This window comes from Gorilla gorilla, chromosome 3 (genome assembly GCF_029281585.2).
Source record: "Gorilla gorilla gorilla isolate KB3781 chromosome 3, NHGRI_mGorGor1-v2.1_pri, whole genome shotgun sequence".
Classification (NCBI taxonomy): domain Eukaryota; kingdom Metazoa; phylum Chordata; class Mammalia; order Primates; family Hominidae; genus Gorilla; species Gorilla gorilla.
Genome location: NC_073227.2, coordinates 25,382,159 through 25,398,550, shown reverse-complemented (window position 1 = coordinate 25,398,550; position 16,392 = coordinate 25,382,159). Strand labels below are relative to the sequence as shown.

The 16,392-nt window shown below is 40.4% G+C and overlaps 1 long non-coding RNA gene across 1 annotated transcript; it reads left to right on the top strand.

Moving 5' to 3' along the window:
* Positions 1-1,763: 1,763 nt before the first annotated feature.
* On the top strand, positions 1,764-16,103 carry LOC109026552 (uncharacterized). Its single transcript, XR_002005560.3, has 6 exons — positions 1,764-1,970; positions 5,938-5,982; positions 11,250-12,344; positions 12,747-12,919; positions 15,592-15,727; positions 16,057-16,103. It is a non-coding gene; the product is annotated as an uncharacterized lncRNA (long non-coding RNA).
* The last annotated feature ends 289 nt before the right edge of the window (positions 16,104-16,392 follow it).

Below are 16,392 nucleotides of genomic sequence, written 5' to 3'. Positions count from 1 at the left end.
ACATAAGAAAGAGTGTGGTGTGTTCTGTGAATCTTCCAAAAATAATGGTTAATTCGGTGTTCCTCTAGTGAATGGGAAGAGACCAACAACATATGAGATTGGAAAGGTAGACGGGTGAATGGTGAAAGGCACTTTCCCAAACTTACAAGAATTTAAACTTCACGTTGGAATAAAATTTGTGTTTTCAAGAGGCCACTCTTCAAAAGGATCTTCTCAAAAATCAATTAAATTATGCTGTATAGATTGTATGAGGAAGACATAGATATGAGAGAAGAATCTTAGAGAAGTTACTATCCAAAATGGTGGACAAATATTTTTAAGGGACAATGTAGTCTCAGATTTGTTGAAAACTTAGGGAACCCATTCCTCACGCATTCCAGTGAGTAAAAGTTTTGCTGCATCAGACTTTCAGCTAAGTCAACGCAAACTTTGTCACTGAAACTAAAAATGACCAGAGAGTGGTGAGAGTTGTTGCCTTGGCAACGCTGACAAAAGTACAGTCAGAGAAGGATTTACCTCCAGCTAGGCTGGGTAGGAATTTTCTGCAGCTAGGCTGTAGGTAAATTACTATTTGGTGTACTTTGGGCCAGCAAGTTAACACCATAGAAAAGTCTAGCTTGGCATTTCCTGACTTGGAAGTGCTTTAATTTGCTCCTCTCGGCGAAGTATCCCCACGGGCTTTGCTCTGGGTTGGCCCTTTGTGAGGCAAATGTGTGATTCGATGGGCTTTGACAGGCCTGCCAGGCCAAAAAAATATCTTGCCAGGCCCAACATTCCCACTCTGAGCTTTTTCTGTTGGTTAACACATTATTTCCAGAAAGCTCTGTCAAAATGTAGCAGCGTTACCGGAGAATTACAGCACAAGAAGCAAACAGCAGAGAAAAATGCAGGTAGTGTCAAAGAGAGAACACTAGATCGCCAGGCAGAGGTCTGGGTTCTACCCATAAAATAACCATAGCACAGCCCTCTGATCTTGGGCAAGTCTATTATTATGATTACTATTTGAATATTGGTTTCACTGTATATATTGATATAATATTTGTTCTCTACTGGGCAGCTATGAGGGTCAAATGATATAGTAAAGGTGTTTTGTAAACTATAAAGTACTATGCAAAATATAAGAGGCTATTATTTTAAATGTGTCTAGGACTGAGGCAGAGGATATAATATTTTGATTGGGGTGAGGAAGGAACACACAGTGACTACAGCATGGGAAAAAAGGTTGTGGCAGAAGATGAGAAGAGTGGGGTGGGCTTCCACGAGGACATGGCATGCTTTTTGAGTCTTGTCTCCATGATACCCTAAGCCACTCTCTGTCTATCTCAGCCATCCTGAATTACTTGCCATCTACTCAACAGATCATGTTGTTTCATGTTTGCATTTTACAAAAACTGTTCTCTCTGCCTGGGTTTCCCTGCTCCATCTGGTCCACCTAAGTAACTCTGTCTTCTTTAAAGATCCATCTACATAGGTTAGATGCTTCACCACAGAAATACCCGATACCTTTATGTTATTTGTTTCATCACATGGCAATTATGTGTACATATTTGCCTTTTCCACTTAGATGGTTATGGAATGAATTGTGTCCCCCCCATGCTCCCAAACCCCTAAATTCATATGTTGAAGCCCTAATCCTCAATGGGATTATGTTTGGAGACACAGCCTTTAAGGTGGTAATTAAGGTTAAATGAGGTTATAAGGGTAGAACCCTAATCCAGTAGAACTAATGTCCTTATAAGGAGGGGAAGAGAACTGGAGTTTGAGTGCACAAAAAAGGCCATATAGGGTCCCAGGGAGAAGGCAGCCATCTACAACTCAAGACCTCATCAGACACTAACTCTTCTGGCACTGTTTTCTTAGACTTCTGACTTTCAGAAGTGGGAAAAGATAAATTTCTGTCGTTTAGGTTACCAAGTTTGTGGCATTTTGTGATGGCAGCCTGAGGAGACTATTAGGTAGACATTTTGATGGTAAGCATCTTAAGGGCAAAGACTGCATGTTACTCATTTTTGTACAACCAGGGACTGGGAAATAGTAGATAGTAAGCATATAATTCTCGAATGAATGAATAAATTAATAATGTAGCACACTGGTCAGGCATGGTGGCTCATGCCTATAATCCTAGCACTTGGGGAGGCCGAGGTGGGTGGATCGTGAGGTCAGGAGTTCGAGAGCAGCCTGGCCAATATGGTGAAACCCTGTCTCTACTAAAAATACAAAACTTAGCTGGGTGTGGTGGCAGGCGCCTGTAATCCCAGCTACTCAGGAGGCTGAGGCAGGAGAATCGCTTGAACCCAGGAGGCAGAGGTTGCAGTGAGCCGAGATTGTGGCATTGCACTCTAGCCTGGGCAACAGGGTGAGACTCCATCTCAAAAAATAAATAAATAATAATGTAGCGCACCTAGGCTCAGTTGATGGATCAGGTGAGGCCAGAACCGGACTTGCTGTTTACTCTGGGGCAGTGACTGTGACTGTGGAGGCCTGGAGAATGAACAGTAGCAGGAACTTAGTGTGGTCATAGAGCAAGTCAGGGCAGGCAGATGTAAAACCAGGAGAGTCCCACTGCAGGTCACAGGCAGATGTCCAGGCTGGCCCTGGAGTAGATGTCAGAGAAGTTTAGTATCAGAGGAGCCTGGGGATGTGGGTAATACTTGCCTAAAACCCTCTAAAGTACTCCATTATATACAGGATAAAGGCGAAGATTTTAACTTTGTCAATATGGTACTCTATGACATGGCCACAACCCACTCTCTCTGCCTACAGTCGCCCTGTAGGTTGCACAGTAGGTATTTGTTTGTCTGTTATGGGATTATATCTTCTTCAGTTTTGTTTTTACCCAGTACCCAGAAGAAGGCCTGCTATATTGTAGGTGCTCAATAAATGTTTGCCTAATGAATGGGATAAAGTCTAAGTAGGTTCTATTCTGAGTGTTTCTTAGTCACTTAAAAATCCTCTTTATAGGCAAGTGTCATAGAGCTGGTCACCAGGATTTTTAAGTGACTGAGAAACACTCAGAATAGAACTTTTTTGTAGGGTCTTACATTACTTTCATAGGGCTGCAGTATCACCAGAAACTTGGTGGCTAAAAACAACAGTAATTTTTTTCTCGTAAATCCTTCCTTACCTCTTCCAGATTCTGTGGTTCCAGGTGTTCCTTGGCTTCTGGCTGCAAAAATCTAATCTCTGCCTGTCTTCCCTGGATTTCAGCTCTGTGTGTTCTGCTCTTCGTTCTGTGTCTTCTCTCCTTCTTTTCTCTATACTTGTCATTGGACTTAGGGTCCATCCTAATCCAGGATGATGTCATCTCAAGATTCTTAGCTTTATTATATCTGCAAAGACTGTTTTCCAAATAATGTCACGTTCATGGTTTTGCATAAACCTATGTTTTGAGGGACCACTACTCAACCCACATAGATCCTCAGAGAATTTGCCACCAGGAAATAAGCTAAGGGAGCCATTGGTCAAACTTGGATCTAAGATGAATGCTTAAGCTCATAGCTCAATTGCAGAGAGTGGTAGGAGGCAAATAAGATCATCAGCACAACTGGATTTGGTGTTAAATCCTTGAGCCATTGGCCTAGTGTCACTTACATTGCTACAGACTAGTAAAGGAGCATAGAACCCAAAGAAAAGACGTGAAGACTAAGCAGCCTTGGTTTTGAGTTTGGAAGAATGCAAAAGCTGAAGTTTTTTTTTTTTCTTTTTATTTATATTATACTTTAAGTTTTAGTGTACATGTGCACAACGTGCAGGTTTGTTACATATGTATACATGTGCCATGTTGGTGTGCTGCACCCATTAATTCGTCATTTAGCATTAGGTATGTCTCCTAGAAGTTTTTTTTTTTTCCTTTGACATTAAAGCCTGGTTTAAAAAAATACAGAGAGTGACACCATCCAATTTTTAAGAGAGTGAAGGGAAATGGTTACTTTCATATTGATGGTGAGGATAAAATTGGTACGACACTTTAATACTCAATGTATTGAAATCTTTAAAAGAAATTTACATACACTGTGGTCCAGCATTTCCTCAAGTAAGGCAAAGATTTGGCTGCAAGCATATAGCAACAGGAAAAAACTGGAAATAACCAGTATTTTCAACAATAGGTGATTATTTGACTCCATGACAGTTACCATGAATTCAATAGGTGGAAAACCATATTCCTATTAAAAAACAAGCAAACAATTGGTGTTGCTGCAATGTACTCTTTGACCTGATGTGATGATCATAAATATTCTGCTGAGTGAAAAAAGCAGATTAAAAAGTATATACACAATATTGTGTATTTCACTATTTTAGTGAAGACATTTACATTTTACATGAAGATAAGGATGTGTGCACTCACATGTGAAGAGCAGTTATCTCTGGTTTGTGCAATTATGAATAATTTTTTTTTTTTTGCTAATTTTTGTCTTTGGTCTATCATTAACATGTATTACTTATATGAAAATGCAAGTTATTTTAGAATATGAAAAATGTGGTCTCATTGAATAAACTTTCTCTAGACTATGTGTATTAGCTGCTACTATTATAGTTATCTAGCCACAATGATCTCTGATCTAATTTGCATAGTAATGTTAAAAAAAAAGGCATTTATTCTTACGTTAGTAGGAAACAAGAGCAGACAAGTGAATTTGTTCAAACATTTGTAAAGTGCCAGCAGCCTGGCTGGCTTGAGGATTCCAAAATTCATCTTAATGTTTTAGAACATGCTGGCTGCTGAACCTTCTGTGCTGTCCACACTCTGTAGCATTAAAAGCTGGAAATGTAACCGCTTCTCACTTTTGATCTACTTTAAATGATGGGATGTCAGATTAAGCGAAAGGGGGTTGGGGGAAAGCGCTTTGTAAATGGTGTGCAGCTGTGCAAGCAAGGGGCTTATTGTATCAGTGTCCCCGAAGGCATGTTGGAAATGCCATGGTTCTGGGGGCACCAAAACTCTCTTCCTTGGAGCCCCAGATTGCCTTGGAGGTGAGAAAGCAGCCTAATTGGGGGGGAAGAATTAAGGGCCCACCAACTCAACCTGAGAGACTCCACTTGAGTCAATGGTGTATATCAAGGATTCTGCTGCTCAGGAAGAAATTTGAAAACCTCTGACTGATTCAATCCCCTCATTTTACAGAAGCACAAACCAAAGCCCAGGGCCAGAATGGGTGGGGGTGACTTTCCCAAGGTCACTCACTGGCACAGCTGGATTTAAATGAGTCTTTGGATCTCTAATACTAAGCCATCTTGTCTCTGGACTTTATTGGTGTCCTCATGTTAAAACAGAACTCTAGGCTGGGCACGGTGGTTCACACCTGTAATCCCAGCACTTTGGGAGGCCGAGGTGGGTGAATCACGAGCTCAGGAGATCGAGGCCATCCTGGCTAACACAGTGAAACCCCGTCTCTACTAAAAATACAAAAAATTAACTGGGCGTGGTGGCATGCGCCTGTAGTCCCAGCTACTCGGGAGGCTGAGGCAGGAGAATGGCGTGAACCCGGGAGGCGGAGCTTGCAGTGAGCCGAGATCGCGCCACAGCACTCCAGCCTGGGCAACAGAGTGAGACTCCATCTCAAAAAAAACCAAAACCAAAACCAAAACCAAAAACAAAACAACAACAACAACAAAAAAAACAGAACTCTAGAACCTCTCATGTATAGTTATGCACTTCTTAACGATAGGGATATGTTCTGAGAAATGTATAGTTAGGCAAGTTCATCACTGTGCAAACATCATACTACTTTCACAAACCTAAGTGGTATAGCCTACTATTCATCTAGGCATAACCTGTTGCGTATGGGCTACAAACATGTTCAGTATGTCACTGTACCGAATGCTGCAGGGAACTGCAGTGCAATGATAAGTATGTGTGTATCTAAACATATCTAAACATAAAAGTACAGTAAAAAAATGGTATAAAAGATATTAATAAAAAATGGTATGCCTTTATAGGGTGCTTACCATGAATGGAGCTTGAAGGACTGGAAGTTGCTCTGGGTGAGTCAGTAAATGAGTGCTGAGTGAAGGGTAAAATTTAGGACATTTCTAGACAGTACTATAGACTTTTTAAACACTGTACACCTAAGCTACACTAAATTTATAAAAGTATTTTCTTTAATAATAAATTAACCTTACCTTTTTTCACCTTAGAAACTTTTAATTTTTAAAAACATTTTGACTCATTGGTAATACACAAAATAACTTAAAACACACATTGTATAGATGTACAAATACATTTTCTTTCTTTATATTCTTATTCTATAAGCTTTTTTCTATTTTTTAATTTTTTATTACTAAAAAGTTTTTAAAAACGAAGACACACACACATTAGCCTAGACCTCCACAGGGTCAGGATCATCAGTATCAAGGTCTCCCACTTCCATATCTTGTCCTACTGGACAGTTCTCCAGAGCAGTAACACACATGGAGCTGTCATCTCCTATGATAACAATGCCTTCTTCTGGAAGACCTCCTGATGGACCGCCAGAGGCTATTTTACAGTTCCCTTTTTTTTTTTTTAATAAGTAGAAGGAGTACACTCTAAAATAATAATAAAAAGTGTAACAGGCCGGGTGTGGTGGCTCACGCCTGTAATCCCAGCACTTTGGGAGGCCGAGGTGGGTGAATCACGAGCTCAGGAGATCGAGGCCATCCTGGCTAACACAGTGAAACCCCGTCTCTACTAAAAATACAAAAAATTAACTGGGCGTGGTGGCATGCACCTGTAGTCCCAGCTACTCGGGAGGCTGAGGCAGGAGAATGGCGTGAACCCGGGAGGCGGAGCTTGCAGTGAGCCGAGATCGCGCCACAGCACTCCAGCCTGGGCAACAGAACAAGACTCTGTCTCAAAAAAAAAAAAAAAAAAAAAAAAAAGTATAACGTAGTAAATACATAAACCAGTAACATAGTTTTTTTTTATCATTATCAAGTAATATGTACTGTACATAACTGTACGTGTTAGCCTTTCGTATGACTGGTTTGTTTACATCAACATCACCACAAACACAAGAGTAATGATATACAGTGGCTGCAGTGTCACTAGGCAATAAGAATTTTTTGTCTCCATTTCTCCATTATAATCTTATGGAACCACCGTCTTATATGCGGTCCATCATTGACCAAAATGTTGTTATGAGGGACACGGGAGTAAAACTATGGCTGCCTCTGATTTGACCACAGGTCCACAGTGATAATGGCAACAGCCCTCCTCCTCCTCTACCCTCTTCTCCCCAAGATTAGCAAATACGGAGTTTTAATCAACAGCGACCCCAAGCTCTAGTTCCTTCTGAGACCTCAGAGCTTACACCAAGTGCTGTTAGCCACAGAGAAGTGGCTCCTGGAGGGACTCAGTGATCAATGCAGACCACAGTCTCTCTCAGTGTGCAGCTGCCCCCCCCCCCATTCCAGGGACAACACAGGAGGACCCACTTTTATTTTATTGAAGAAGGAGGATTTTTTCAAAAGTCAATTTTGCTACAAGGTACTGTGAAAGAGCAAAGATTACTTATGCATACCCCTTGTTCCTCAAGAATCTTACAATCTATTAGATACGTGGAGACAACCCATTTTATTACCAGGAAGAATGGAATAAGCATTTAAAACAGATTCAAGCAAATCTCTGCAGGAACAAAGAAGAAAGAGTGGTTCATTCTTTCACTACTAACACGTGTGGAGCGTCTACTCATGCAGGGCACTGAACTGTTTTCACACAGGAAGTAGCAAAGAATTGTTCACTCCCGATTTCTTGGCTTGATTGCCTAGAAGACAGCACTTAATAATTTTTGTTGAGCCTGGAAACATAGTTATCTTCTTTTTAAAATACAAGTAGTCATCTTTAGACATTGAGAATGTTGAAATCTAAGCTTCATAGTTACATAGTTGTACATACATGGCCAGACATATTCATAAAGGCTGAGGCAAAGTAGAAATCACAGATGCAACTTTGCATGCGACCAGATTTCTCTGGTTGTGAGTTCTCTGTTGTGAATTTTGTGTCCAGTAAAATATAAAGCCCCTTGGAATCATGGAAATGTACAGACCCAGAAACTTAGAAGTCATGCAGGAAAACCCATTCATTTCACAGATGATTACATTAAAATATAATTACTACTCCAATCACATTACACTGTTTTATTTTTTGATACTATTTATCACTATTTACAAACATGTTTATTGATAAAAAGGTGAAGATGAAAGGTTATTTTCCCTTCTAAATGTGCCCAAGTTATTTGTTGTTACCTAAAGGAAACTCACATATCTCTCTTGGCCATTTTACCCAGTCCTTTGTCCCACCCCTTCTAACTCTAGGGAATGCCCTAGAATAGTATCATTAGGCAATATTAGTAATATTATTATAGCTATATCTGGCTCAAAGTTCTTTTCAATGCTCTATAGTTCCAAGGGGTGAGGTTATTGTTTTGGTGTCCATATTTGGATTCCCTTTATTTTAGATCCTCTTCCTACCAGTGGCCAAGACAATGCTGGGGGACTGGGACTGTTCCTGCTTAGGGGAAGACCTGGCCATCTCTCTTTCTTTGGCTGTGACCTCCACACCCTTTTCTGCTTTCTGACTGGTCCTTTCCAAATATCTGAGGAAGTCATATGGTGGTGGCTAGATGCCTCTTCCTGCATGGGGAGAGGAGCCCTTCCTTCCTATGCAAGGAAATCAGAGAGAGAGGCTGTTGTTCTGCCTCGTCTAGGCTGAGGAAATCTTCCTGACTCTGCACCATCTGTCTCACCTTCCAGAGTCTGCCAATCTAACTAAAACTTTGACATCAATACCTCTGTTATACATATGGATCCCTCCAGAACCTCAAAAGATGATAGGTGGCAGTTGAGGGAAGGATTATATCTCCTATATATCCTTTCTGTCTCTCACACACATCTATCTGTGGCTGTCTCCTCTATATATTATTGTCCACTTTTCCATGGTTTTCATAATGCTTAATAAGTGGCAGAATCACCTACTCAATCATTCAATTGGAGATATTCATTCATTCAGAAATAAGTTTACATAGGAGCCAATGAGATTTCTTGCAAATCCAGTTACAGATTAAGTCCACTGGTTCTCTTCCCTTAACATCTCTGTGCTCTATTTCCATCTCTCTGTCTCCACAGCTACTGCCTTCATCTGGCTTTCAGTAACTCTTCTCTTCTTTATCCCTCTGCCAGTCTTCCTTATTCTAATCCATCATGGAGCTGGCCAAGGACAATCTTTCTAAACATGATTCCTTTCACTGGCTCCCAATGGACATGGTAAGACAGACAGGGTGGAGAACACACGCTTTCATGGTTACTCAAGACCCTTCCAGATTTAACCCGTGCTCTTCTCTCCTTTGGGACCTCTTATCACCCTGATCAAGTTGCCTATGTCTCGACTACACTCATTAACCTGCAGTTCCCAACTCAACAGGTAGGTTCACACCTCCATTTCCCTGTTCACTGTGTAACTTCTGAAGAGAATTTCCATTGCCACTTGTTTGCATTTCAAGGCTCACCTATAGTGTCACATCCTTTCTAAAGCCTCTTGTCCTCTTCTCCCTCAAGCAGATTTGACCATTTTCTGTAGTGACTACTATGGGGGACTCTATTGACAGGACTTGTAAAACCATTTATTACTTTTCCTTGTCAGTGTCCACACTGGATCTAGGCCCTATTAGCTCAGATGTCTATTTTATTTATCTCTGTATTTTTCCCATTCCTATGGTGTGAATGTGTCTCCCCCAAAGTGCATAAGGTAAAATCCTAACCCCCAAGGTGATGGTTTTAGGAGGTGGAGCCTTTTGAGATGTGATTCAGTCATGAGGGTAGAGTCCCCATGATTCGGATTAGTCCCCTTTTAGAAGACACTCCAGACAGCTGCCTTGCCCCTTCCTCCATGTGAGGACACAGTGAGAAGGCACTATCTATGGAGAATGAGCTCTTACCAGACATCAAATTGGCTGACACCTTGATCTTGGACTTCCCAGCCTCCAGAAATGAGAAATGAATGTCTGCTGTTTACAAGCCACTAACTCTATGGTATTTTGTTATAGCAGCTCAAATGGACTAAGACACCTTCCCAGCACAAGGCCCTCACACATTGTAGGCACACAGTAAATGCATGTTCAATTAGTTAAGGTGACATGAATTGGACTGGCCATTATCACACAATCCACAAGTTTTGACAGGTCAGACCAGTTCTCATTCTTCCTCCTTCTCTGCTTCTCCTCACACTCAGTTTATTCCCTTCCTACCCCCGAAGCCAGTTTTAAAACAAAAACCTGATTTTCAGACATCTCTCTCTTCCTCTATTAACAATGGTTTTATTATATTTCAAATAAAATCTAACTCCTTATTAGTTAGGAATGTTCATATCTAAACTTTTGCCAGTCTCATAGCTGTATGTACATGGCTAGACATATTTATCAAGGCATTATAGAAAATACAGGTGATAATTTGTACATGACCAAATTTACCTCCTTAGGTTGATCTACAAAGTCCTACATGACTTGGTTCCTGACTTCTGTTACTTTATCTGGGCCACTCCCCACTTCCTCACCACATTCCAGCACCCTCTTCTTCTTTTATCTCAAACACACCAAACTCAATCCCCCTGTCAGGCCTTTTGCACTGGGTGTTCCCTTTCTCTGGGATGCTCCCTGCCTCCCTCTGCTCAGTTTGCATCATGAGACATTCTGATAATTCAGGGCTAAGCAAAAATGCCACTTCTCAGAGGAGAAATTCCTGATAAATTCACCCCTACTCCAATTATTTTTGGTGCCACTTGTCACTATTTATAAACAAGATGTTTATTGATTTATTCCCTTGTGTATTGTCTTATTTCTGTGTATAAGAATGTAATGATGGCTAACACATAGCTCACATTACATGCTGGCCATTGTTCTAAGTGCTTTCATGTGTATTGCCCACTTAGTCTTTACAAGAGCCCATGAGGAAAGATCTGAAGTAGAGAGGGGTTGAGTAATTTGTCCAAGGTCTCAGTCCTCTTAATCACCGTGCTGTGCTGCTCGATGTGTGGATGTGGATCTTATGGATTCTGTTCGCTACCATATTTTGGTTCTAAAAGGATATTGTTTATATCCTTATGATCCAGGAAATGCATGAGTGAATAAATGAAAACAGTACTGAATATGCTGCCTCTCCTTATTTTAAGAGATGTTGGTACTGCATTTCAGTGAAAGAAGTTATAAAGAGGTAAAGTGAAATGCTTTTTGGTTTAAGTAAATTATCTTTATTCTAATTCTCTGGATATACTTTTCTAGACATGAATCTGAAATCACTCTACCCCAAAACAACAATAACAACAACAACAACAACAACAACAGTCTTTGTTTAAGCTAGAGTAGCAGTGGAAAAGTTCACTCTATTCTTGGGAAGACATAAAACTTCACTTGCTACGCTCCATAAAGTATCCAGAATAATTCTATGCATAGCCATTAAAGAACTCTATAAAAGGCACTGAATGTTGAGACCACTCAAGCAATCTGATTGCTTAATTAAATGTCTAGAAATGCTCAATATGTGCCAATTGAAACTGTATCACCCATAAAAAACAGCGACATGCTTTCTCTTTTTCTTTTAATTTTTGGTTTATAATAGAAGTAACAACGTTGGCTGTGGGCATTTCCTGGAGATTAATGACTGGCTAGGCTTTATGGCCCGGAATGCTTCTCCTGTGGACAATCAACTCCTCCCCACTTGTCGTTCATCCATTGAAAAGCACCACACAGCTCTCTCTGGTTTGCTAAGGAATGTCAGTATTTGTCAAAGCTGGGGGGGGATTGGTTTGTGAATAGTGATTTGTGGATTCTTGGAAACTCTGTGGCAATATTGACATCTGCGAAGAAGACAGGTTCCTGACTAACCTCAGAGGTGGCCTTTGATACACTCAGTGTATACACAAGAGCTTGCTTTCCTCCACTGAACATTTCAGTGTGATGGTTTAAAGGGGCTTACAATGAATTTTTCTGCTGTCGAAGCTTTGTTCTTTTGTCTTCTGCTATGTGATTTTCTTAAACCCATGTATGGACATAAAATGCTTTGAAATCACAGAAAAAAAGCCTCTTTTGAAGTCAAAGACGTTGATGGCTGCATCTACGGAAATGGTTCTGAATACGTATAGCACAATACAAGCAAGTTAAGTTTCTTTCATCCCATCTCGGCGAGGCTAGGACTGCTGGAAAATCTACAACTGGTTGCAATTTTAATTGTGATTCTTTGCGTCTTAATTGCCAAAAGAGAGACTTAATATAAAACATGAACACTCTCTCTCCAGTTCCAGAATGTCAACGTAGCAAATCTTTAGCTACTCCTTCCCATTTGTCAACAGCAATGTCACAGTGTTGTAAGCCTGTGTTGTAAGTATGGCCTTGAGTTTTGTCCACCGTAATAATGATGTTAGCACCAAACATTTGAATAGTGCTTTAGAACTTACAGAATGCTTTCTAGGGACACATGATCAATCTTGTTTTCCACATGAGGAAACTGTTCTGAGAGACAAAGTGACTTGCCCAAGATCATATATTCCATAAGTAGAGGAGGTATTACACATTTTCTGATTCTAAATTCAGTCTTTTCTCAGATCTTCCTATTTCCTGTCTTCCAAAGAGAGCTTATCATACACTTTTTAAAATCCCTTAAATAATTTCTTTTTTTCTATGTGAGAGTAAGTGACGGGCCTTAAACAATAACAGTTGCTACTGTTTATTGTTAACTATGGACACACATTTCACATATATTATTTCATTCTATCTTCACAGTTCAGTGAGGCAGGAACTATTACCGTATTACAGGGGAGAAGACTGTGGTTCAACAAGGTCAAACCTTCTAGTGGACTCAGGCTCTGTAGATGAGCCTCCAAAATCCATAATCTTTTGGCTGTGCTGTCATGTTACTCAACAGAGACTATCCTCTGTGGGAATTTGATGGTTTGGTAATTTTATTTCTGTTGCTTAATATCAAATATGGCTGTTCAGTGAGTCAAGAATGAAACCTTTGAGAGCTCAGGACCAATAATACTGTTGACTACAAGAAGATGAAAATAGCCCACCTGAATGGTAGCCAGAATGGAGCTCTCTTTAAAGGTGGTATGGGGTGGGCTTTGGCATTCCTCTTGATTATGACAGGAATAGTTAGTTTGACAAATGTCTTCATTTTTTAAGTTTTTCCTAATTGTGACATCAAGTGATATATATATATATATATATATATATATATATATATATCTCGAGAGATATATATCTCAAGTGATATATATATCAGGTGGTTGGTTGTCGTATCATGGGACAGACATCTGCAGGTTTTGTGACTGCCAGGCTTAAACCTTAGCAGGGCATAGTTTAAAGACCCATTGGGCTACTAGGAACTAGATAAATCCTTTACTACATCCCTTACATTCTTTGTAGTAAGGAGACTAAAACCTAGGAAGGCTAGATTACTTTGCTCAAAGCCTTTAAGCAAGTATTGGTTTCATTTTGTTTCCTGGAGATAAGTGATTGATGAGTTTTGTAGCTGCTCTGGGAATTATATTTGTACTGTAGAGAATGAGATAGACCCAGGCCCTGCCCTCAGAGAGCTTAATGTGTGAAGTCAGAGATTAGAATCTTTCTTTTAGCATCATTCAATAATCAACTAAACATGTTGTTATTATTATTATTATTATTATTATTTTGAGACGAAATCTCACGCTGTTGCCCAGGCTGGAGTGCAGTGGTGCCATCTCGGCTCACTGCAACCTCTGCCTCCCGGGTTCAAGTGATTATCCTGCCTCAGCCTCCCGAGTAGCTGGGACTACAGGCACCCGCCACCACGCTCGGCTCAGTTTTTGTATTGTTAGTAGAGATAGGGTTTCACCATGTTAGCCAGGATGGTCTTGATCTCCTGACCATGTGATCCGCCCACCTCGGCCTCCCAAAGTGCTGGGATTACAGGCTTGGGCCACGGAGCCCTGCCCATGTTACTCATTTTAAAGCTATGCTCATGTCTTCACTCACCCTGAGTCCTTGCTGGTCATGTATGTATCACCATGTTCTTGTGATACAGCACCTGGGATGTCAGCTACACATAGGTAATAGCCAGGGAGTTTCCCTTTTAACCTGATGAATTGGAGTGCGATAAGAGACAGACCTTGAAAGTGCCCTTCACATACTTCTGGGCTGGAATTAGGCCTGGGCAACTTGGTGCCTCCCTAATGCTTTCTTTTCCCTCAGAGCTCGACTCTAGTGCTAATCTCCTGCGGAGGGATAAGAAAGCGACGGGATCACTGCTTCCTTTGAAGGCTTCACTTCCCCACTTCCTCCCTACCCTGCCTGTCTCCTTCCTTTCAGGGAGTTTCATTCTGTGATGGTCCCACTGGGCCATTTTGTTCCTCGGGTGTCCCTGACAGACCTCAGAGCTCCCCCTGAAAGTTAAAGCGAGGAACAGGGCAATGTGGTCAAAACTGCATCCAGCAAGGATTGAAGATCTTGAGAAATGAGATTGTTTTGTCAGTTTTTCAAGTTGTTCATTTATATGATTTTATTACACAGCCTCAGGAGAAAACAAAAATAAAACCAAACAAAAACAAAATTAAAAAATAGCACCTTGGAACTCCAGAGTCCACGGTAATTTATTTTCTCCGAAGAGCTTTCTCCTGTGGTTTCTCACTCTGGAGAACTTGATTTGCCACCAATATTTAAGATGAAAATAAAGTAGTTCTTCAAAAATGAAGATCACCTGAAACACAGTGCTACTTAAATGTCAAGAAGCCATTATGTTTAATAGCATTTTTTAAACTATTAATGTTGAGTGGTTACTTTTTATTTTGCATTTAGTCACTCGTGGGAGACATTTATTTACTCTTCTATGCTGCAAATGGTGATGATGTTAGTAGAGAAAATTCTCATTCTGAATAATGGTCTTATTTATATCATATCTTACCAAGGAATGAAAATGTACAAACTGTTAAAAGAGTGAGAATACTGTGAAAATTATGACCTTAAGACTATAGAATTATGAAATCAAAAATGTGATAATTAGTTTGTGTTGGTGAAATGGCATATACTGTATATGTGTTTTAACCACCTTTAGGGGAATGGGCAACCTTAAAAACAAATAAAAAGATCTTAAAATTTCTTGTCAATCAATTTAGAATACAATACCATCCAGTCCCCTTCCATGACATAATCAAACACGCAAGAGCTGAAAAGAAAATATGGAATATAAATATAAATGAGATTCTTTCACTCCTATGTGTTAATTTATGAAACAATTTTTAAATAGCCATTTCTCATTTTTTTTCAGAACTCCTTTATTTTCATTTTAAACATTTATGGTAAATCAAGCTCTCCAGAGACTAGTGCCTGGCAGTTACTTAAGAAAAATATTTAGTAATTTTGTGCAAATCTTGCAACCTTTTCTTTAACTTTTTAATCTCCTATCAGATGCATTAAATTTTTGATGATAGCTATAAACCAGAGCAAAATTGCCAATTCCATACAAAAATGGCGTGATCTTTGGAATCTTTGTTTTTTCTGAGTACAAATCAGAAATGTAGAATGTGTTGAGGACACGGTAGAGGGCACAGATGTGTGCTGCAGGGAGCTAAAACATGCAATTCTTCTGTAGACAGCATCTGATCCCTTAACATTTGTGATTCCGAAGTCCCCTGATCCTGGATCTCATGTGGATGATAACCTTTAATGAAAAAGGCCACCACTTACGGGGTGTCTACTGTATGTTGCATATTTACCAATTTGGTCAGGTAAGATTTTTTTGGGTGTAAGTGACAGAAAAATCAAATAAGTATTGACTCTATCCAGGATTCAAAGAATATCACCTGGAGTTGACGTTCCTCCACTTCTCAGCTGTTTCTTTGGGTTGTTAGATGTAATCCTACAATCAGAGCAGTGTTTCTTAACCTCAGCACTATTGACATTTTGGGACAGAAAATTCTTTGTTGTGGGGGGCCATCCTATGCGTTGTAAAATGTTTAGCAGCACCCCAGCCTCTATCCATTAGATGAGAAGAGCAGCTTTCCCAGAGTTATGACAGCCAAAAATGTTCCCACATATTGCCAAATGTCCCCTGCAGGTCATTGAGAGCCACCAGAACCACTGGAATAAATTAACATGGCGCCAGGTGCTCTTGAAGCTGTATCTTTCCTGATGCAGACCCAGCAGAGAAAGACTTCTGTCTCAGAATTCTCAGGGAAAAACATTATGAGATTCACTCTTACTGGAGCTACTCAGGAAGGTGGACTACCCTCAAAGCAGTTGCCCTAAAATCACCCCTGAAGCCCGCCGAGATTGGCAGGCCCAAGCCATGTGCTCCACTCTAGGGATGGGAATGGAGCACCAGTCCTACCATGTAGATGAGAGCTGGGTAGAGAGAGACTGTCACCCAGTGAAAACCAGGGGAACAGCTGTG